The sequence below is a fragment of the Hemicordylus capensis genome, chromosome 2 (genome assembly GCF_027244095.1).
Source record: "Hemicordylus capensis ecotype Gifberg chromosome 2, rHemCap1.1.pri, whole genome shotgun sequence".
Lineage (NCBI taxonomy): Eukaryota > Metazoa > Chordata > Lepidosauria > Squamata > Cordylidae > Hemicordylus > Hemicordylus capensis.
In genome coordinates this window covers 152,834,979-152,859,642 of record NC_069658.1, presented here as the reverse complement: position 1 = coordinate 152,859,642, position 24,664 = coordinate 152,834,979, and the positions used below count along the sequence as shown (strand labels likewise).

The 24,664-nt window shown below is 48.0% G+C and overlaps 1 long non-coding RNA gene across 1 annotated transcript in view; it reads right to left on the bottom strand.

The window, feature by feature from the left end:
- The window catches only part of LOC128343467 (uncharacterized), a 30,722-nt gene extending 9,755 nt beyond the window's left edge, over nt 1–20,967 (bottom strand). Inside the window, exon 1 of the long non-coding RNA XR_008315551.1 lies at nt 19,634–20,967. This is a non-coding gene — a long non-coding RNA (uncharacterized LOC128343467). The remainder of the gene's footprint in view (nt 1–19,633) is intronic.
- Between the last annotated feature and the right edge of the window lie 3,697 nt (nt 20,968–24,664).

Here is a 24,664-nt window from a genome sequence, read left to right as displayed (position 1 = left end):
AAAATCTGGTCATACACCAACCACGCTCATACGGAGGAAAAAAACCCCTGAGCCATGGGCTGGGTTCAGGCGAGGGTGGAAACAAATTGGGAGTCACACGTGTCCCTGCGTGTAAGGGGTGAGGCCCCGTAGAACTGGTAAGGGCCATGCCAGGGGAGTAGCAAGCGAGGCTGTAGGTGGCTCAATGGAAAACTTTTATATCTACAGTGTTCAGTCTCCCATTCAAATGCAAACCAGGGGGGACCCTGCTTAGCAAAGGGGAAAAAATTCATGCCTGCTGCCACAAGACCACTTTCCTCCCACTGCTCCGAAAAAACTCACGCAGCCATTGAGAATCCCGGGAGAGAGAAAGTCTTTACTTACAGCGGTGACCACTGAGGGTGCGGACCAGCCGGTTCCCCCTCAAACGCTGAGGCCCCAATGGGCGGAGGCTGAGACGCCAGGATAGTGCCCACCGGGCTCTGGTCGTCTCCCTCAAAGCGAAGGCGCTTGTTGGATCCAGCCTTCCACTTGGCGCCATTGGGTTGCTTGCGCTTTTGATTTCCAGCTGGCCACCTGAATCAACAGGCGCTCCCTTAAAAGTACCTTGGAAGGACTCACTCAGGCTGGCGCCTCTGTTTCTTGGCGTCCGCTGCGCCTGGACCTCTTGGGGGTTTTGGCTAAGTGCCGCCCCAAGGTCCCCGTCCCCATTGTCTGAGCCTGAGGCTGCAGGGGGAATCTGAAGCAGTCCTGCTGGACTAAGGCGCGGCAACAGCAAGAGCGGAGAAAACACGTGCGCAGCTGAGAGGCCTGAGCCTCCAACGCTGAGCCCTGAAAGGGTTCCTCTGAGAGGAACTCCGCGCTGGCCAGGACCCCTCCAAACAAATGCAAATACTATAGTAAGCAGCCAATCAGTACCCAGAATGTTGGGGGCAATATGCTAAATCATTGCAAACCGCTTAGAGAGCTCTGGCTATAGAGCGGTATATAAATGTAAGTGCTTTTGCTATTGCTATTGCCAGGGGCGTAGCAAGGTTGGAATGGGCCCAGAGACAAGATTTTAAAATGCCCCCCCCACCACTCAAAATCCAGGGCCTCCGCACACCCCACATTTTATATCCCGCTCTTCCTCCAAGGAGCCCACAGCGGTGTACTACACACTTGAGTTTCTCTTTCACAACAACCCTGTGAAGTAGGTTAGACTGAGAGAGAAGTGATTGGCCCAGAGTCACCCAGCTAGTATCATGTCTGAATGGGGATTTGAACTCGGCTCTCCCAAGTCCTAGTCCAGCACTCTAACCACTACACCATGCTGGCTCTGTTACTTATAAGTTACTATTAATACTTCCAATGAAGTATCACTTGTAACTATTAAGAAAGCACAATTCTATGCTAATAAAATAGTTTGGATAGATGTATTCCTATGTAGCCCAGTTCCTGCAGGATAGTTAGAAACTGAAGTGGATGGCATCTTAATTCACTCTATAAGTCACTTGATAATCTTCCCTTCAGTCCTACAATAGCACTGTTTTATTTTCTCTCTCCCCGCCAGTTTCTGCCCTCCCACCAGCGTTCCCTCTAATTCTTACCCTCAGTGAGCAGAAAGAGTTTTGTTCTGGGCAGCACTATCAAGGCAGTGTGTGCACACCACTCTCTTTCTCACACACACACGCAGACACATTTAAGGGCCTGTGATGGGGGTTTCAGGCAGATTGGGTGGAAGATACTGCATGGGACGGAAGTCTTAGGAAGAAGGCTGAAGGTGGAGTCAGAGCTGAAGGAGGAAGGGCAGGCAAGGAGCTAAGGTGCCTGTTCCCTTTCAGGAAGTCAGTTTACCAGGGAAGAGAGTCATTGCTGGCTAGATACTGATGACCTGGGGAATGGCTACCCAGTTTTAAGAGTTTGATTTTCATTGTTCATTTGTATTCATTGTTTATCATGTTGTGAACCGCCCTGAGCCATTTTGGAAAGGCGGTATATAAATCTGACAAATAAATAAAATAAAATAAAATAGAGAGAGACCAGATTGAGGACTGCAAGAATTCAAGCAAGCCATCAGGGAACAGCAACCAAGCCTGTTTGAAAAATTCAAGGCTGAAGAATCCATCCCAGTTGTCAGAAGGCAGGCCTGGCTTAGAACCGTCCAAGGCCTGTGGCATTTAAAGGGATAGCACACCTTTGTCATCAGCTTCTGTGATTGCCACTTGAAAGGACAATTAGGGGGAACTGATGGAAATGTCAGTTACAGATTCAAACTGATACAACAGAAGGAGAGCTGGTCTTGTGCTGGCAAGCATGACTTGTCCCCTTAGCTAAGCAGGCTCCGCCCTGGTTGCATATGAATGGGACACTTGATGTCTGAGCACTGGAAGAGATTCCCCTCAGGGGATGAAGCTGCTCTGGGAAAAGCAGAAGGTTTCAAGTTCCCTCCCTGGCTTCTCCAAAGATAGGGCTGAGAGAGATTCCTGCCTGCAACCTTGGAGAAGCTGCTGCCAGTCTGTGAAGACGATACTGAGCTAGATAGACCAATGGTCTGACTCAGTATAACGGGAGGTAAGCCCGGCAGAGGCGGGGGTAATTCCAGTGGAGGCAGCTACAGATTGAGTACGGCTGCATGCGCCAGTGCGCTGACCTCGGCAGTAGCGACCGTGGCATTTTGTTGTTCAACAGGCTCAGACTCAGAGTGGGGCTGTCCTTCCATCCGATTTTGACGTCCCGACCTTGGGCTACCTCCTGCCGCTGCCGAACTTGCTTGAAGGGCCCTTTCCCACATCTCTGCTGTGGCAAGCCTGCTTGGTGAAGCCCTTACAAATTGTACAGGTATCCACTTTATGGGCCTCCCCCAAGCAAGGAAGACACTTTGCGTGCCTGTCCAAGGTGGGGATTTTTGCTGCACAGGCCAAGCAACATTTCAAGGTTACTTTTGGGGCTGCTGCCATAAGGGGCAATGCCCCGCTGGCCACCGAAGCGTGGGGGGTGGGGCGGCGCGAAAGAAATCAAAATGCAAAATGGACGGTCAGATATACTTACAGAAGAGAGAAACAGATAGAATAAAAGGAGGTAAAAGTAGACAATTGCATAGGAGATACGTTCTGAGGTGAAGGCAGAGGAAAGCTCCAACGTCTTGCCCTAGCGGCGGTCGATGAGGGGGTGAAGCTTTGGAAGGTTCTGGAACGTGGCTCTGCTCAGGCGCCTAACCCAAGTGTGATGCACAGAGACCCCAAAGAAGAAAGGGGGGTTTCCTGCAAGGCCTGGCTGGGACTGGACCCAGGCTCCGGTACCAAGGGAGGCAGTAGCAGCTTCCGGATCACCGTGTGGCTGCTGGAGGTGATGGGCCTATTTGCTCCAGATTTCTCCAAGCTGAATATGTGAAGTGAAAGATGAAAGATGAGGGGGAGAAAGATGAGGGGGAGACACACAGCTTATTTCTGGGTCTGTGGTGGGGCCCAGCACTTGGATGGTCAGCGCTGGCCTGATGGCCAGAAGAACCCTGGGAAGGAACCATCTCCCTGGACAAGACAGAAGGAAACTCCTGCCCCAGAGGGAAGACGTCCCACCCAGGCTCCCCAAGGTCCAGGTTCCTCCTGGGGAGGGGCTGCAATAATTTGGCATGCTCCACAGCAGCCTCCTGCTTCTTTCTGTGGAGTCTCCCCTCCCCCAGGTGGGAAGGGCTTTCCCCTCAGAAGTCACACTCCCACCTGGTGCATTGACCACACACCTGGCTGCCTTGATCTTCCCCAGAAGGGCTGGTGGGTTGCCCTCCCATGGCGGCTTCCACTTGCTGCTGCTTTCTGCCTGGGGTTACCTCTTGGATCTTTTGACAGGCTTCACCCTTTCTGTTGATGGTTCTGCCCTAGTAGTTTACATAACCTCTGCAGATTTGTTTGGACAAAAGCAAGTCTCACAATTTCAGAGCTGAATATAAGTAAGTTAACCATGAAAGATGAGGGGGAGACACACAGCTTATTTCTGGGTCTGAGTCTGGGTCTGCCTTGGGGGAGGGCAGCGTTTGGATGGTCAGCTCTGGCATTGGGTCGAGCCCCTACCAAGCTTGTGGTGGTTGCAAAGAAGATGACAGTGTATTCAGCAGAGGTCAGCCCATCGGGGTCTGGGCCTTCATTCTCGTTATGGTATTTGAAGAACTCTGGGGAGGAACCGGCTCCATGGACAGGCCAGAAGGACACTCCTGCCCCAGAGTGAAGAAGTCGCACCCAGGCTCCCCAAGGAGGTCCATTCACAGGGGTTTGCATAACTTCTGCAGATTTGTTTGGACAAAAGCAAGTCTCAGAACTTCAGAGTTGTATAAAGGTATGTTAACTATGAAAGATGAGGGGGGAAAGACGGCTTGTGGTTCTTTCCCTCCTGCAGCCTGTCCGCATCTGGTGCCCTCTTCCAACTAGATACTATTCAGGGCCAGTTCAACGATGTGGCCAAAGTGGCACACACATTTTGTATGTCTTTGCGCAAATAGTGGTATTTGGATTCCTGTCTCTTTTGCAAGCACATTAATTTTAAAATCTACTATCTAGGTTTACATTATACTGTATTCAGGCGACTTCGACTCCACTGTTTCTGTGGAGTCTGTTAAGGTGGTGGCCAGCAATCCTCCTTGCAGTATTAGATTGGATCAGTTTCAATCTGGGATGCCTGAGGACATGGACTAGCTGCTTGGGGCAGTGTGGCCTACCACTTCTTCGCTGGATCCTTGCCCGACTTAGCTGCTTCTATCTAGCCCGACTTGGCTGCTTCTATCTAGCAGGGAAATTGTTGGAGATGATTGATTTGATTGGTTGATTGATTGATTAAGTGCTGTCAAGTTGATGTCGACTCTTAGTAACCACATATAGATTCTCTCCAGGATGATCTATCTTCAACATGGCCTTTAAGGTCTCTCAGTGGTGCATTCATTGTTGTCGTAATCGAGTCCATCCACCTTGCAGCTGGTCGTCCTCTTCTTCTCTTTCCTTCAACCTTTCCCAGCATTATGGACTTCTCAAGGGATCTGGACTTTGCATAATGTGTCCAAAGTATGATAGTTTGAGCCTGGTCATTTTTCCCTTGAATGAAAATTCTGGATTGATTCGTTCTAGGATCCATTGGTTTGTTTTCCTGGCTGTCCATGGTATCCTCAAAAGTCTTCTCCAACACCAAAATTCAAAAGCTTCAGTGCTTTTTCTATCTTGCTTCTTCAAAGTCCAGCTTTCGCATCCAGAGTGTCATGGGGAAAACCATTGTCCGAACTATTCTAATCTTTGTAGGTGTAGACACATCACGGCATCTAAATATTCTTTCCAAGGCCTTCATTGCAACCCTACCAAGTGCTAGGCTACAGTGTATTTCTTGACTTCTGGATCCTTTACTGTTGATGGTCAATCCTAAAAGGCAAAAGCTATCCAACACTGCAATGTCTTCATTGTCAATTCTGAGGCTGTTAGCTATACCCGTTGCCATTAGTTTAGTCTTCTTGACATTTAGTTGTAGTCCCATTTTTTCACTGTGCTCCTTGACTTTCATTACTAGAGCTTGCAGATCATCCGCATTCTCAGCTATCAGAGTGGTGTCATCAGCGTTGCGCAGGTTATTGATGTTTCTTCCTCCAACTTTAAAGCCACACTCATCTTCTTCCAATCCAGTTTCTCTCGTATATGTTCGGCATATAAATTGAAAAAAGAAGGAGAAAGTATACAGCCTTGTCTTACTCCTTTGTCAATCTGGAACCAGTCTGTTCCACCATGTTCCTTCTGGACTGTGGCTTCCTGTCCTGTGGATAGGTTTCTCATGAGAACATTGAGGTGTTCTGGGACACCCATTTTCCTAAGGATATTCCACAACTTGACGTGGTCAATGTAATCGAAGGTTTTTCTGTAGTCAATAAAGCACATGTTACTTCTTTCTGGTGTTCTTTGACTTTCTCAATGATCCAGCATGCATCAGCAAAGATGTCTCTTGTTCCTCAGCATTTTCTGAAACCAGCTTGAACATCCAGCATTTCCCTTCCACATAAGGCTCTAATCTGCGTTGAATGATCCTCAGCATTATTTTGCTAGCATGTGAAATTAAGGATATTGTGCGATGGTTTGTGCAATCTGTTAAGTCTCCTTTCTTTGGTATGGGTATGTAGACTGACCTCTTCCAATCTGTTGGCCACTGTGTCATTCTCCAGATTTGCTGGCATAGTTTGGTTAGAGCCTTGACTGATTCTTCCTCTGTTACCTGCCATATTTCTTTAGCCATTCCATCAATTCCTGTAGCCTTCTGACTTGGTAATGACCGGAGTGCTAATGTAACTACATATTCCCGTACTAGAGGTTCTTGCAAGTAGGAATATCTTCTAGAGCAGGGATTCTCAACGTTGGGTCCCCAGATGTTTTTGGACTTCAATTCCCAGAATCCCCAACTAAAGGGCACTGGGACTGGAGATTATGGGAGTTGAAGTCCAAAAACATTTGGGGACCCAACATTGAGAATCCCTATTCTAGAGTATCTTGGATGTTGGCGTCCCTGCTGTACAGATTTTTAGTATACTCCTTCCAACTCTGTTTGATCTTCTCTGAATCAGTTACTATCTGTCCTTTGGCATCTCTTAACATACTAATTCGAGGTTGGAACTTGGAACCACCCTCTGAGTTCAGAGATCTTTTGGAAAACTTGCCTTATTTTTCCATGTCTATTTCCTTCCTCAAGGTCTTTGCAAATGCCATTGTAGTACTGTTCTTTGTCTTTTCTAACAGCTTTCTGAAATTCCCTTTTAAGTTCCTTCCTGAGGTCTTTATCTTTCTTGACTTTGGCTTCTCTCCTCCTCTTGGCAATTTCCACCGTCAGTTCTGACATCCATTTTGCTTTCTTCTGTTTCTCGGTCTTTGGCAGTCTCTTTTCACATTTGTCCTTAACAACTTCTTTGATTTCATTCCACAGTTCCTCTGATCCAACATCAAGTCCCCAAAGGACCTCCCCCAGGGGAGTGGCAGAGATGCTTTGTTTGGACATGGAGATGTTAAAAATCATGGGGGCCAAAACAGAATTCTATGGGACCCTGTTTGTCAAAGGCTATGGCTTTTGAGCAGCCTTGAGGAAACCGCTGCCAGTCTGTGTAGACACAGGGGTTATCTTTTTAACGAAAGGCGGTATATAAATGCAAAAATAAATAAATAAAATAAATAAATACTAAGCTAGATGGACCAGTGGTCTGACTCAGTATAAGGCAGTATAAGGCAGCTTCTGTTATGAGCACCCCAGAACATTAATAAGTATATGGAATATAGGCCTGTGTCTGATTTCATTTTATATTAAGAGTTCAATTAGATCTGCCTGGGTAATGCTTGGTAAATGATTTGTAGAGGCAGGGGTAATCTAGCATTGGTTATCAGTGTCTGTGGAAGCTCACTGACACAATGGGTCAGGCTTAATTACCAGTCTCACACTGCTGAAATTAACCTGTGGTCCAGTAATCCTCCTTACCAGGATGCTTCTGCCTTAAGTCAAATGTGTTAAGTAACTTGCCTCACACAGGTATACCTTTTGATGTTACTTTGAATACAAATACACACTAGATAGAGGTACACAAGAAATAATGTCTCACACAAATAGAACTAACTCTCTCTCACTAACTGCTGATTTTTAACACCTTTTGGGATCAGGCTAGCACATCTGGGGGCCCATTTGCTCAGAGATGCAGATGTACTATGGGCTATCCTCCTCAAGATAGCAGCTAACAGAAGATGAGATGGAGATCTCTCTGAACTGACCAAATATCCTGAGCTAATTTTGGTAATTAAAAGACAATATTCAGAGGATAGCAGGAATAAAACACCTTTTGTGATCCAGAAGACTCAAATGGACATCAAAGGATGGAACCACTATAAGAAGGAGTCTCTGGACATGGCAGATTAGCTATCTTGTGCATACAACAAGATTTGCTCACAGCAATGCCAGAGTTTGCTGCTAAGGAACTCTGTCCATGAACAGGAACTGTCTGTGACTTCTACTGCGCAGTAAGAAGTCAAGGCTTCTCTAGCCATCTGGCTCTCAGCTGTGATCTGAGCACTTGCAGAACGCTCCTGTCTCCAGCCTCTTGTCTCAGCTGAAAAGATCTCCACTCTCAAGTCTCTGATCCTGGTAAATATGCTGCTCCTCTACAAGCCTTGGGTCCCTTCATCCTTGCCCCCTCCTTCTCCTTCCCCCTCTCCTTTCCCCTACTAATTCCAAACCATGCCAGCTCTCAGCTTTCCCTACACACACCCCACCCCCTTTTTCTGCCTGTATCTGAATTGTATTAGGCTTTAGGAAGATTTAATTGCACACACATATGTTAGTTAGGCACACGGGTTGAATATTGGTAAATACTGTTGCTGATAGAGTGTTCTGCTTTCTGCTTTGCTAGATTATGTTGTTAGTCTTTTATACTCAATAAAGCCCATTGAACTCTATCAGGAGTGGTTTGATCTCCTTTCTTCCTTGCGTCCAGATCATACATGATCACTAATATAAAAGAACTTGGTCACTTGGTGACACAATGAGCCAGACCTAATTTTGTATACCAGCTAATGAGGATATTTAGTATATAAATCAGGCCTGGTCTGTAACACTTCCAATGTTTCTAAGAGTGGTGGGAATGTATTTGGAAACTAAATCCAATGTGCAGCACATACTAGGTCTGATGTTTAGAACTTAGCAGCTGATTTTAAACAATGCAGACTTCAGATGAACCACTAAATCATGTTATATTCGCTGTTCTGATCTGGAGCCTGTGGATTGTTATGTGCAAGTTAGCTCAGTACATTAATATTTTCATATACGTTTTTGAATTACAACCCCAGTCCTTTACTATGATTCCTGTTGACAAAATAATGGGGTTGCAAGGGAGGGGGGAGAGAGAGAGACAGAATAAGACAAAAAGAGGCCATAGATTAAGATATAAGATAATGAAAAATGCAACTCACCACAGTTGGGAATCCTAGGACCAGGTGGCCTGTATTTCTGCTCAGCCTGCTGCTGTCTAGGAGCTACATTCTGAAGACCCTTGCCTGCTGCCTTATCTGAAATGCACCTGCGAGTTAGGCTGACCAGCTCTTCATCCCACTGCAAGTAGCAGGGGGCCTCACAGCTCCTCATTAAGGGAGCCTCCATAGCCAGCTTCTCCACAACTTAGGTGAGAAGATGTACATTTTAAAGTTCTCAGCACAGAGAACATGTAGTGAATGGAATGGATTTTTTATATATATTAAATCGGCATTGGCAATATACTTTGCATATGTCAGCAAACAAAACATGGCTCAATGCTTTTTTAATCCTTAGTGCAAAACAAAGCAGCTCAGCTTTAGCAACACTGACTGCTGTTCTGCCTTTTTGCTGACATGTTCACCGCTTATTACGAAACCTAAAAAGGGAACACACACACACACACACACACACACACACACAAACACACGGACGGAATGAATAAGAACATATTGGCATTGAAAGGAACACACTACATAGCACATAACAGGCAGAAACAAATCCTGAGTTCCTTCTGAATAAAGTGCTGCCCAAGCTTTGCCCTGGTGTCTCTGCTCCAGAGCGAATGGGTGGACAGGGAAAGGTCATGTGAACCAGAAATGTGCAAATCATATGGAGCAGCAGGCAGCCCTCGAGGGACCTCCAGGTACACACATACACACGGAATGAAGAGGAACACATCACTTAGACCTGAGAGCAATTGCAGCTGCTTATATTATCCAGCTGGGATTTGCCACCTATCACACACACACACACACACACACACACACCGGGACCACATTGCAAACCCTCAGCCTCTGATTGCCCTGCTCTGACTGACAGCTGCTCTCAGGCAGAGCTCTTTGTCCCACGGCAGCCAATCTGTGACGGGCCCTGGATGGAGTTGCCAGCAGTCAGTGGGATCTACCAAATGAGGCCAGAGAACCTAACTTAATGGGAAAGAGCAAGAAGCCGGTTCAAGGTAAATCAAACATCGGTGGCCCTAAAGACACATTTCAAACAGAGCAAACAGTGACCATTGCACTAGGTAATACCCCCCACACACACAGATCCCAATCTCCAGAGGTGCCCCTCCCCACAGAGCCCCCTCACCGCTCCCGTCATCATTGCCTGGCCCTCAGCACTGCTCTCTGCCATTCAGGATCTCTCACAGCAGGACCGTCTCCTCAGGAAAGTCTCCGTCCTTCCAGCCTTGGTCTCTCCTCCTCCTCCTCCTCCTCCCCCCCCCCGGGGCTCTTCCTCCCCCCTCTTCTCTCTTCCAACTTCTCACTCACCAGCAGCTCCAGCAAGAGTTAGACTGGACGACTGGCCTGGTTACCTAGGCGACCTCCCTCCCTCCCTGCCCACCTGGTTACCTAGGCGACCTCCCTCCCTCCCTCCCTCCCTGCCCACCCCCACCCCACGGCCTCCTCTTAGACATTGCCTGTGATGGTGTTTTTCACACTCGGTGCTACAGAATCACCCTGGGCAATCCGTGGCAACTCCACCGGGGAGCCTTAATGCCTTCTTTTGCAAAAGTGCGTCCCCCAAATTTGGAAAGGGTCCACCGCCCTCCCCCCTGCTGCTCCATACAAGAGACGCCCTTTTGCTGAGTTAGGAAGACGTAACTCTCATAGTAGCGCCTGGATGGGGAGGTGACTCACCACCACAGACCAGCACCCCTCTCGCCAGACTCCTCAGACCCTTCCTGCCACCAGCTGTCCCCCAAAATGGCTTGGGGGAAAGGCTGCTTGCTGGCTTCGGCCTGGTCACAGGCAGGGACAAGGTGCAGGGCCCAGCCCGCCACCAGAGGCACTCCACTGGTTCTGCTCCAGCCTAGGGTCTGCCTCTCCCTGCACTCTAGAGTGATGTCTCTGTGATGCTGGGTCCTTGCTAGGCCTTGTTTCTGGGTCTCCATTTGTGTCATATTTCATTCCCTGCAAAAAGGAAGCAAACAAGGAATTCAGAAGACACCTGGCCATTCCCTCTTTCCTAGGAATATCAGTTATGCGACACATTGGAATATACCCAGTTGAGCAATGTCAATGTATTCACCTCTTATTTTGTTATTTCCGATTTCCAAGTTAACATGTACACACGTTTGCTAATTCCACACAAACTGCTGAGTCTGAAATTGCCACCCTTTGTTCACTCTTTTTCCAGACAGTAGCATTGCAGCCTTTTGCATTCCAAAGTGTTCTGTGTTTTCCTCTTGTTTTTGTCCAGACATGATTTGTGGTGACTTTTCAAATGTTTCATTGCAATTGCTGCTCTGTTGCACCTAAATGCCATTGGATGGTGGCTTTCAGATGCAAACCACTGTTTTTATTCTGCTGCCAGATATCTGCAGAAAACCACTCAAGAGGTACTGGGCGGAAGCAACCACAATCAAGAGAGAAATTGACCTATCAGAGGCAACATTTGATCCATTGCTGCTTGGTTTATTACTCAAAGCAACTCTTTGAAGAAAAAGAAATTCTGGAGTAACTCCCATCAGAACGTGGGGATTTCTTGCTAGAAAACAGCCCTGATCCAGTGCCCAATTCCCCCAACAGTGTTACTGTTGAAATGAGCAGCAGCAGCTGCTGCAGGGTGCTATAGGGAGCCGCAACAGAAGCACAGTCTCTGCCCTGAAGAGGTACACAGGATAAACATTTGGAAAGAAAGAAGGAGGGAAAAATAAGGGGGAAGAAGACAGAGGCACTCTTCCCCCTGGACTTCTGGGTAGAAGCCCAGGGACTCCACACCCCCTGGGGGCCCCAAATCCTCCTTAGTCTGTCCCAGGGGATGTGGTTGCCTTGCAGACAGCCCACACTGTGCCAGGTGGCCAAGCATGACCTCCGCTTTAGAGACAGAGAGGAAGTAGGGAAATAAATATGTAAGATGGGAATATATTAAATTGCATGTTGAAATGATTCTGCTAATGCATAAAGATTGATTGATTGATTGAGTGAGTGCCGTCAAGTCGGTATTGACTCTTAGTAACCACATATAGATTCTCTCCAGGATGATCTGTCTTCAACTTGACCTTTAAGGTCTCTCAGTCGTGCTTTCATTGTTGTCATAATCCAGTCCATCCACCTTGCTGCTTGTCATCCTCTTCTTCTCTTTCCTTCAACTTTTCCCACCATTATGGACTTCTCAAGGGAGCTGGCTCTTCGCATAATGTGTCCGAAGTATGATAGTTTTGCATAAACCTACCTGTTTTGTATTATTACATTCCTGTGAGTTCCGTTGCTGCTTCTTTATTTTATACATTTTTATCCCGCTCTTCCTCTGAGGAGCTCAGAACAGTCTACATGGTTATATTTTTATCCTCACAACAACCCTGTGAGGTAGATTAGGCTGAGAGTTACATGATTGGCCCACAGACTCACGCAGTGAGTTTCATGGGTGAATGGGAATTCGAACTCGGGTCTTCCCAGTCCTAATCCAACACTCTAACCACTATGCTATGCTTTTTGTACCCTCATGAACCCACATGTTAAAAATACTGCGTGTGTCACAGTGTGTGTGTGTGTGTGTGTGCAGGGGGATGATGTTTAACTTGCAGTGGGTGGGGGTGGGGTGGGTCTCCAAAGGCCTTTAGGTCCAGGCTACAAAGTTACCTAGATGCACCTCTGGGGAAGGATAGGTGTTCACTTACATATGCTCATGCTCAGTTTTAATAGAGAATAAAGATCAGCGTGCCAAAGGTTTCACAGAAAAGCTAGGTGCTCCTCGGAATATCCCAGGAAATGTGTGGCTGAAGCCATTTGAGCACACATTGCCTGCATTCCAAGCAGGGTCAGCTCTTCCGATGAAGCAAGAGATGCGTTGAATCGGGCACAGCTTGCTGGAAGCCGCAGAGCGCCACCCACTGGGCTGGGAAGGTGCCGCTGCCGATGGAACTTGAAGAAAAGCAGCAACAGTCTCAGAGTGTGCTGTGCCCTCAGCCTGAGCCCCAACCTGCTCCTGTGTGTCTCGGGGTGGGGGCCTCCTGCCTGTCTCTTTCAGGGCATGGAATCTGCATACAAGTGGATTGCAATTTGCAAAGACAGACAGACTAGCTGAGCTGGGGGGTGGACTCGGCTTCCCTTTGTTCTGTTCAGTCTGAGTCAACAAGTCATCAAGTCAAAACAAAGGGACTCTCTTTGTTTTGCAAAGAGACTCTCAAACAAACTAGACCAGAGCCAGTAGAAAGAGGCTCTCCTCCTCCCCTTGCTTGCTCGCTGGGCTAGACTCTCTGTACATGCACATAGTCACTCCTCACCTCATGGGTGAGGCTCTTCAGATCAGAGTGAGGAGAAAGGAGACATGGGGAGCAAGACCACAGGCACAGTCTCATTTCAAAGAGGAAGCATCCTTTATCATTCCTATTTCAAAAACAGTAAGCAAAAATGGAGGGGTGCAAATGGGGGATGTTTTGTGAAATGGGGAGATACCGGGCATGGAATCACTCTGTGTCTGTGATTCTGGAGATGGCAGAGTAATGAATGCAAAAAATGCAGTGCCTGTAGAATCCAGGGCAAAAATGCAAAAATGCAGTATGTTTTATTTACTTAATGCAGTATAATGTTCAATTTAATTTTCAGTATGATTATTTTGAGTTAATTGAGTAGAATTTACAGGCATAGGTAGGGACTATTTTTTAAAGGGTGAAAATAAGGAGCAAGGACTACTTGAGTGTTTTGCCTGCTTAATCATGAATGTATGCACAAAATTGAGATTAACTGGCACAAAGAAAAAAGCCTGTGTGTGATCTTGTGCAAGTTTCAATGATGAGAGAGAGGGGAGTAAGAAGGATTTTGTGAAGGTGGTTGTTCATGCTGGCCAGTGAATTGCCGTGAAATGAATACCTTACTTATATGTTACACCTTAGTTTAAAGAATATACATACGGATCTCTCGATATCTCTCTCTCTCACACACACACACACACACACACCTCATTCAGTTCTGGACATGTAAAGGTAAAGTGTGCTATTGAGTTGGTGTCTACTCCTGGTGACCACAGAGCCATGTGGTTGTCTTAGGTAGAATACAGGAGGGGTTTACCATTGCCATCTCCTGCGCAGTATGAGATGATGCCTTTCAGCATCTTCCATGTAGCGTATGTATCAATGTGGTGTAGTGGTTAGAGTGCTGGACTAGTGATGTGTTTTAGAAAACCAAAGTAACTCCATTTTACTTAGAATACCTCACTCTAACTTAAAGTAACCCTAGCCCAGCTCAGGCCAGCTCAAGGACACGGCCTCACATGATCAACGACATTATCTCTCTCCACTAAAATGTATCTAAAGAAACTTGGTTCTCACCATTCTTTGCTGACAGTTAAAGAAAACAGGATGTAACCAAATAAGGGGTGATCACCAGATGAACAATGAATCTTTCGCATGCGTACTAGATACTTATCCACCATTTTGTTGCCAAGTATACTATGTCTAGGGTGTCAACATCATTCAGATTGTCTGTATAAATGTGAGATGCACCTATAACCAATTTGTATCTCAATGCAGAGCAATAGCCCATTGATTTACCTTGCTGGATGCAGCAGCAAATAAAATTGCCTCTAATTGATCCCCACTGAGTCTGATTGGCAAAACGGCGGACCCAGGGACGAACCGGTATTCACATCACTAAGACTGGGGAAACCCGGGTTCAAATCCCCTTTCAGCCATGAAACTAGCTGGGTGACTCTGGGAAGTTCACTTCTCTCTCATCCTAACCTACTTCACAGGGTTGTTGTGAAAGAGAAACTTAACACCGCTCTGGGCACCTTGGAGGAAGAGCGGGATATAAATGTAATAATAATCTGTAAGGGACAGAGGAGCCATGAGATTTCACAACTCCATGAGAAATGAACCTGTTCTTCTATATGCTATAAATAATAGAGCTTGAGGGGCAGAAACTTTTCTCTTCTCAGCTACCCTGAAGACCTTACTTCTTGTAAAGTCAGAGCCAGAGGTGGGGGGCTGGAGGTGAGATATAATGTTTTTGTGTGCCACACTGTGCATGGCACATTATTTGTGTGTAGGAACACAGGAAGATAGGAAGCTGCCATATACTGAGTCAGACCATTGGTCTATCTAGCTCAGTATCGTCTTCACAGACTGGCAGCAGCTTCTCCAAGGTTGCAGGCAGGAATCTCTCTCAGCCCTACCTTTGGAGAAGCCAGGGAGGGAACTTGAAACCTTCTGCTTTTCCCAGAGCAGCTTCATCCTCTGAGGGGAATCTCTTCCAGTGCTCACACATCAAGTGTCCCATTGATATGTAACCAGGGCAGAGCCTGCTTAGCTAAGGGGACAAGTCATGCTTGCCAGCACAAGACCAGCTCTCCTTCTGTTGTATCAGTTTGAATCTGTAACTGGCATTTCCATCAGTTCCCCCTAATTGTCCTTTCAAGTGGCAATCACAGAAGCTGATGACAAAGGTGTGCTATCCCTTTAAATGCCACAGGCCTTGGACGGTTCTAAGCCAGGCCTGCCTTCTGACAACTGGGATGGATTCTTCAGCCTTGAATTTTTCAAACAGGCTTGGTTGCTGTTCCCTGATGGCTTGCTTGAATTCTTGCAGTCCTCAATCTGGTCTCTATATATTTTATTTTATTTTATTTTATTTATTTATTATTAGATTTATATACCGCCCTTCCAAAATGGCTGAGGGTGGTTCACAACATGATAAACAATGAAAACAAATCAACAATTAAAATCAAACTCTTAAAACTGGGTAGCCATTTCCCAGGTCATCAGTATCTAGCCAGCAATGACTCTCTTCCCTGGTAAACTGACTTCCTGAAAGGGAACAGGCACCTGAGCTCTTTGCCTGCCCTTCCTCCTTCAGCTCTGACTCCATCTTCAGCCTTCTTCCTAAGACTTCTGTCCCATGCAGTATCTTCCTCCCAATCTGCCTGAAACCCCCATCACAGGCCCTTAAATGTGTCTGCGTGTGTGTGTGAGAAAGAGAGTGATGTGCACACACTGCCTTGATAGTGCTGCCCAGAAGAAAACTCTTTCTGCTCACTGATGGTAAGAATTAGAGGGAACGCTGGCTGGAGGGCAGAAACTGGCGGGGAGAGAGAAAATAAAACAGTGCTATTGTAGGACTGAAGGGAAGATTATCAAGTGACTTATGGAGTGAATTAAGATGCCATCCACTTCAGTTTCTAACTATCCTGCAGGAACTGGGCTACATAAAAACACATCTATCCAAACTATTTCATTAGCATAGAATTGTGCTTTCTTAATAGTTACAAGTGATACTTCATTGGAAGTATTAATAGTAACCTATAAGTAACAGAGCCAGCGTGGTGTAGTGGTTAGAGTGCTGGACTAGGACCGGGGAGAGCCAAGTTCAAATCCTGATTCAGACATGATACTAGCTGGGTGACCCTGGGCCAGTCACTTCTCTCTCAGCCTAGCCTACTTCACAAGGTTGTTGTGAAAGAGAAACACAAGTGTGTAGCACACCGCTCTGGGCTCCTTGGAGGAAGAGCGGGATATAAAATGGAAATAATAATAACAACAACAACAGAAAGCAGAGTTTAGATATCAACAGTTAACAGGAAAAAAATTAATTATTAAATGAAACAAAAGAAAGTGCTATGAAACCCACCCATTCTGCTGAAAACCTGGCGCCCTCCCCACATATGTTCCCCCGCCCTCTCAGTGCCCCCAGTCCGGCCCTGGTCCCTCCGCTCCAGCCCGATCATCACGCCCTGCTGCTGGCGCCGCTGTTACTGTGCATCACGTGGACCTGCCTGGCGCCTGCGTGCAGCATCCCAACCATCTCCCGCTGGCGCCTCCTTCCTCTTCCCGCGCTCCAGACGCTGTGCTTGCTGTGACTCCCCTCTGAGCTTGTTGCGGGCATTTCCGGGGGGAGGGAGGTTTAAACAAGCAGCAGCAGCAACCAACCAAGCCAATTCTCTTGTTTTCCTGCGTGCGGGTCCGGCCGTTCCCCATTCCCTGCTCTTGAGGGAGGACAGAGCTACCGGAGCAAATGATACCAGACAGGGTGAAAAGCTGTGGAGGAGCTGCGCCCTGGAAGGAGTGGGAAACAGGTTCCCCTTTCCCTGCTCTTGAGGGAGGAGCTGCCTGCCTCAGCCTATTATATCAGCGTTAACAATGAGCAGTCTGACACTGACTCAACTAAGTTTCCTTCAGCTGAGGTTGAATCCTTAGTATCATGATCCCAACCTGATCCATTTGTTTGTTTTCCTGGCTGTCCATGGTATCCTCCAAAGTCTTCTCCAGCACCAAAGTTCAAAAGTGTCGATGCTTTTTCTATCTGGCTTCTTCAAAGTCCATATATATTATATGCCTAATTATATTAGATACAGTGTTATGTACATAATTACATGAAATCTTTGTGTATTAAATTTTGAATACAGACTAATTGTATTTCGAATTTTTATTTTTCATGATAACTAAGGGCGCTCAACAGAATGTTGCATCTGGGCACCAGATCCCCTAGAGCCGGCCCTGCTTAGAGGTCTGTGTGTCAACATCCTCTGTCTCTCTCTCTCTCTCTCTCTCTCCTTTGCTTCGTCAGAGTATTACAGCAGAAATTATCTTCCTGCCTTAATCAACAGAAAGCGGCTCTTCTGCAAAGCAACATCAAACCTATTATTGGTTTATTTGTTTACTGAATTTCTATACTGCCTGATATAGACATCTCTAGGCAGTGTTGCTAGGAATTGTTTGCTGGAATTTAGTTGCTGGGAATTGTTTAAGTACACCTAATGCTTCCTATCCCTTCCCTTTTCATCCCCCTAGTGGGTAACCCGATGGCAAGGTATCCCTGTCTGCTGTCTGGGTGCTGAATTCCCAAGACGCCTGCTTCTTGATCTTCAATTCACCTCCCAGTTAGGTTTACCAACCCTTCATCCAACCAGGGGCGTAACTAGGTGCCCATTTTGGTGCCCAGGCCTGAAGGGCTTCAGAGGGGGGCCCCGCCGCCACGAGGCACACACTCCCTGCCACAAGCCCCCTGCTGCCACGAGGCCCCCCTTGGACATTTTCAGTGCAAACATAGGGGGCCTCCTTCCGCCACTGCCTGCACACGCCACTGCCCTGGCCGCCGCGCCACTCCTTGCCCTTTTCGCCACCTTTTTGCAGCCACCATGTGCATGGCCGGTGAGGGTGGGGGTGATCCAAGCAGGCATCCCTCCATGGTGGTGGCGGCGATGGGCGGAGCAGCCGCTGGGCCTGTCATCCAGGGGCTTGTGATGATCTACTCCCACTGTGCAGGTGCGCTGGAGTGCCTCAGAGTTCTCAAGGGCTGCTGGGCTGCTCTGACCACTGCCACGGAGGGGAGGCCTGCTAGATCAACCCCCCACCCCCATCCCGGCCATGCACATGGCAGCAAAAATTATGAAAAACACTGGAGGTTCAGCACAGCCGGGCAGCGGCAGGGTGGGCACGGGTGATGGCAGGAGGCCCCCCTGACATTTTCCCCAAGGCCCAGGGGTAAGTGCGCCTCTGCATCCAACTGCCAATAGCAAGATATCTCCACAACCTGCTTCTCTGCACTAAGGAACAGCTTAGGTGAGAAGAAAGTTGTATATTTTCAAATACTCAGCCAAGGCAGCATGTGGCAAATGTAATTATTTATTTAATAAATTAACATTTGCTATATAACAACAACTTCTTCTTCTTCTTCTTCCTCCTCCTCTTCTTCTTCTTCTTCCTCCGCCTTCTCCTCCTCCTCGAAATAAAAGGTGGTTTTGATTGCAATGAGTGCAAAATAAAGTAGCTCAGCTCCGGCAACAATGTCTGTTCTGTTGCCTCTTTTTTTCTGACTGGAACATCCTCCATTTGGTTGTTCGGAGAAGTGCCTTTTCTTATCATTGTTTGTAAAGAAAATTGGCCTGACACTCTTTCTGTCTTACAAGCAGTTTGATGGTTCTATGACTGAAGTCCAGAATTTGTTTGATCTTCTGCTTCTCGATGGACAGCAACGCCAAGCCATTAAGTCTTTGCCCCCAGATCCCCAAAGGAAGACACAACACACGTGTATGGATGAAAACTAGGGCCACTTTATTAACTCTAAACTATGCAGAGATCTGCAACAGGTATAACTATAACCTCCCTAAACTAGAGTGTGGGCAACTCCAATCCCCTTTTCGGGTAGGCACAGCCTCCTAGCGAGGGCTGAGCTCCTCTCACTGTTGGGCAAAGCAGCCAGGCTTGGCAGATGCCATATGAAACCTCAGCATAGCCCCACCAAGCCAGACAGTTTACTGTGTCAAGGAGGTAGCCACCAGGGTCACCACCACTGTTCCCTCCAACATGGATCCCCAGATGTTGTGTACTACAACTCCCATAATCCCCAAGCAAAAGCCATTGTAGCTTGGGATTCTGGGAGTTGTAGTCAACATCTGGGAATCCCTGTTAGAGGAAACACTGGTCATCACCCCTCCAGCCCCAAAGCTCTGAGTGGGTCAGCTGAACAGTTCCCTAAAAGTGGTTCCTTCGCTAGGTGACCAGATTTGGCGTTTTAAAAGCCAAATTCTGGCTTACAGCTCATTTGACCCACGAGTATACCCCTTAGGCTCTGGCCACCTCAGACACCCCTGGGCCACAAAACCCTGAAAGGTTGTTCCATGAAACCATCTCTACCTGAAAGGTACCTATGGCTGAGCACCAATCAAGGTCTTAACCTCCAAAGCCCACACTCACCTGCCAAAGTGACCACTTAACCTGCAACCAGACTCCCACCCCTAAAAAGGGGGCTACTCCCTTTAAAAGACAGTCAGTGAGGAGTAGGCGAAAAAATCTTCACGCAAAGCCAATCAGGTGAAGACCAAAAATTCCTACTCGGCCCATAAGCGACCAGCTAATCTCTCACTGAACTAGGGAGGGTGGGCGGGAGTCGCAAAGCCTGCAAAGTTCGGAGGAGGGAAGCATGTGTGCTGCATAAGAAGCAGCAGTACCACACAGACCCCATTGGCCATCCCATGCATGTAGCCACTTCTCACAGAGGACGGCTACATGGGAGCCATGTCCTGATCCCTGACCAGCAGTGTGGCTTCCTGACCAGCATTGTGGCGCTGCTGGTCAGGGCTGATTTGGCTTGATCTTGGACTGGACCACCTTTCCTGAAGGCCTGTCTGGTTCACGATCAAACCATCGAACCAGCCTGGTTCGCAGCAGACCAGTTTACTATTGAACCATTCGTACACACCTGTCAGGGTCCCAATATCTCTAGCCCCCACCTCCCATGTCCAGAGGGTTCCGGTGGGAACGTTCCCAACCAGGGCGGGAATGCTGCGCCCTCAGACGGGTCCCAACCCCCACCTGCTGAGACCGGCAGGCCCTACTGGCTCCCGTGGTCGGGTAACCTAGTGTCACCCGACACTGCCGTGGTCTCGTGGGACGTTGTTAGCATGTTGCAAGATCACACTCCAAACTCTCGCGAGATCACTAGTGAGATCGCCAGGTCTCATGAGAGTTGCCGTGAGATTTCAGGGTTATATAAAATGGCCTGGCCCGTGATGAGGGGCAGACGGCTGAGAGCTGTCAAGAGGCAGACAGCTCTTGGAAGTCATGTCTGCAGCAGGTGACAGAGGCAAAGGAACGCCTGTGGAGGCATTAGCCTAGGACATTGCCAAGACCTCAGGAGTTATGAGGCCAGAGCGACTGGCACCCCTAAACAGGGCTAGAATCAATCAGATGGAGACCTTGCACCCCACGAGGCCCAACAACACCCCCAATGAAAAGGAACACACTGCATAGCACAGGCAAGACCTGATGGCAATTGCATCTGCTTACCTTAAGCAGCTGGGATTTGCCACCTAAAACAAACACACACATACACAAGAAGAATGAAAAGGAACTCATTGCATAGCACTGGGAAGACCTGATGGCAAAATCGCCTCTGCTTACCTTACCCAGCTCGGATTTGCCACCTAAAAGAAACACACACAACACAAAACGACAACAAGGAATGAACAGGAACACATTGCATAGCACTGCTAAGACCTGATGGCAATTGCCTCTGCTTACCTTAACCAGCTGGGATTCACCACCTAAAAACAAACACACACAAACACACACACAAGGAATGTAAAGGAACACATTGATTAGCACTAGAAAGACAGGATGGCAAAATTGCCTCTGCTTACCTTACCCATCTGGGATTTACGACCTAAAAGAAACAAACACACTCACACACAAATGAGGAATGAAAAGGAACACATTGCATAGCACTAGGAAGACCAGATGGCAAAATTGCCTCTGCTTACCTTACGCAGCTGAGATTTGCCAACTAAAACAAACAAACACACAAATGAGGAATGTAGAGGGACTACATTGCATAGCCCCGGAAAGTGTTGGAGATGGACTACCAGTGCATCAACTTTTTGCACCAACTATCCTTATGACCACTAGGGGCATTGGGGGTAGAGATAGTGAGTAAGGGTCTCCCTAACTGTTCTATAGGTCTCTACTCTATAACCCCTGATAGGACTCTTCAGGTATTTCCTGTTGAGAGTCAGAAAGAATCCCTTCCTTTCCTCTTAGAGAGCAGATGGAAACATCTCTCTCTCTCCCCCACCTATTCATTATGTTCTTCTATAAATTAGGGTTAGGTCTTTCCTAACCAAAGTATACTTCACCAATAAATACTTTGTATTTATTCTACAAGAATCTCCATGTGTCTTCTCTAAATAGCTGCAACAACTAAACTCTGCAACTACTCTGTAACTGGAATGGGTAGCTTCTTTAGTGCTCTGCTAATTAACTGGGGGATAAAAATTACAACCCCCCAAGAGAAAGAGCTGCTGGCAAGATCGCCTCTGCTCAGAGGTGCACCTAAGTAATTTTGGAGCCTGGACCTAAAGGCCTTTGGAGCCCACACCCCACATGGCAAATTAAACATTTTTTAACACATACATTCTTGAGGGCACAAACCACACCACCCAGGACTGACTAAAGATTATTTGGGAGCCCCCAAGGAGTATGGACGCCAGGGGCTGCATTCCCAAAATCCAGGAGTAAAAGCACCTCTGCCACTGCTTACCTTACTCAGCTCAGATTTGCCACCTAAAAGAAATGCACACACGCACAAACACAAAAATGAGGAATGAAAAGGGGCTGGAATGAAATGCGGAATGAAATGAGGAATGAAAAGGGGCATCAAGGTTTCCTACCTGTAACCGTAGTTCTTCAAGTGGTCTTCTGTGCATTCACACTTGGGTTTTGCGCTTGCGCAGAGCCACGTTCTGGAACCTTCCAAAGCTTAACCCCCCCAAAAGGAAAAAAGAGCGGGAAGACCCACTCCCTCTGTAGGTTTATCCCCACACTACCTCAGTCAAGGAGACCGCCGCTCAACTAAAGAGACCAGCTGCTGTGGGGAGGTAAGGCGGGAGTGTGAATGCACAGAAGACCACTCGAAGAACTACAGTTACAACAGGGGCGTAACAAGGTTGGTTTGGGCCCAGAGACAAGATTTTAAAATGCCCCCCCCCACCCGTCACCACCTTCATTCTCTGAAGAGATTGAAAGGTCTCATTCTAGGGGGGAAAGAGAAGATCAGGCATGAGTAGGAGAGACAACCCATCTTAAGAACACAATACTGAAAAAGCACTCATGGTTATGGCTGTATCGTGTTTGATTCCAGTTGGCCCGAGAAACAACCAGGATATCTGGAAGTAGGAAAGGCCCCTCACAATGATCCTGGAAGAAGAGCTTACACATTAAATCTCAGAAATGTAAGAAAGAACCTCTGCAGGCAGTCAAACCATTGCAAGGACCCCAGGAGTAGAAGCAGCAGGAGTCTGTGCCGCAGGAGGAAAAAGCTCAATGAGAATTTACCTGGGTCCCTGGCTCCAGGTAGTTGGCCCCGGACACCGCCACGTGCAGCACTGCCGACCGGAGCTCCTCGGGCAACGGCGGCTTGATTTTGCCGGAAGGCGGGGGGAGAATATAAGATTTCGTAGCGTGAGCAGGGCTGGTGATTCAGCCAAGGGAAGCTCATGGAGAGAAGAGGAACAGGGCAACTAAGCAGGCGTAAAAAGGGTTGGTCTGTGATGGTTTCTCCTCTTTTTTCAAAAATGACAAATCCAGGCCTGGGGAAGCCCTGAGGCAGTTAAGGCTAGAGGACTTAACAAGATGTTACAAACCCCCTTAGAATTCATTGTCATCTTTTTTAAAAAGGGGAGCTCCAGTTACAGATCTTGTCTAATTTGCCACTGCCCTTTCCTGACACAACCCCCTACTATTTAATCCCTGATGACTATGAGTCTACCGCAGCTCCCTGACAGTGTCCATGGCTTTTCTTAAGAAGGAGCCAGGGTCCGGATGCAAGGTTACTTGCTCCATTATCTCCTGGGTAAAGAGCAGAAGAGAGTTGATCAGTACCCATGGACTTCATTGGGATAGCTCCAACAACAACAACAACAACAACAACAATATTTTCACACTGTCTTTCAACAAAGGTTTCCAAACTTGCTTACATAGAGAAATAATAAATAGAACAACAAACAAACAAACAATCAAGATGATGCCCCAAACACAGTCTTGGCAGTCAGGTTTGGACTGAGCCTGCGCTTGGTCATTCTCTTCCATTCTCTGCTGCATCTCACTCACCAAAATGGTTCTGGAACAAGGAGCATTGCTTGGCCCGGGAGCCCCGCGGGTGGAAGGGGTGTCTGTCAGGGCGGCTTCGCTCACTGCCGCCAAGGAAGTGCAGCCCTGGGGCTGGCGGGCATTCCGGTCCCGCTCCCGCCGGCCTCTTTAAAGCGGAGGAAGGGGGGGACCGGGGGAGATGGCTTTTCGCTCGGGAGAGCAAGAGAGCCACCAGCGGGGCCCAGTTTCGGAGGAAAGCGAGCACGGAGGTCCCTCATACTGACTCCCTCCCGGGCGAGCAGGCTCCGCCACGGAGCAGCTTGCCGCTCTCCTTCACTCACCAGGATGCGCTTTAAGAGCGTGTTTTCCTTGGGCGGAAGGCTCTGCTGCGACTGCTCCCTACTGCCACTGCCACCACTGCCGCGCCGCCTCTCCTCGCCACTGCGAGCTCCGGGTCAGTTGACCAGGTCCCTTCCGCCGCGGCTCAATCACCGCTGCTGTTGCCGCCGCCGACTCACCATTGGCATCTGATATCATTCTATAATTGCAGCGGCGATCGGGCAGATGTTTGGGGGGGCGCAATTCCAGTGCTTGCCCTGGGCGCCATTTTCGCTAGTTACGCCTCTGGGCAGAAGTGTTAGCACCCTGCAGCTCCCAGCCAATGTAAGCAAGATCCAGTTCCTCTTTCAAAGCCAGGCTAACCTCATCCACAGCCTGCTGTGAGTTGCTTCTTTCTGCTTCCCTTCTTCCGAGGTTTTGTGCTCTCCGGAACTGTGGACTCTACCATTGCAGGAGCATCTTTAGCATCAATTCCCTTCCAAAAAGGAACGGGAGTCCCGAGAAAGACAAATGGCACAAGTGTCCTTCATTTCATTTGAGATTTCTCTGCTTCCATTTTGTGACACATGAAAAATGAGCCGAATTGTCCCCATCTGGTGCCCTCTTCCAACTAGATACTATTGAGGGCCAGTTCAACGATGTGGCCAAAGTGGCACTGGCCAGGGGTGCCGAGGATTAATGGGCTCCGGAGCAGGATGGTGGGCTGGGGAAGGAAAGCCCGTACCTGCTGCTCTCCTGACCACGCAGGCTTCCTATCTTGCTGGAACTGTCTGGGTAACAGGTGAGAGGGAGAGAGCTCCTTCACCAGCGCGGACACACACACAC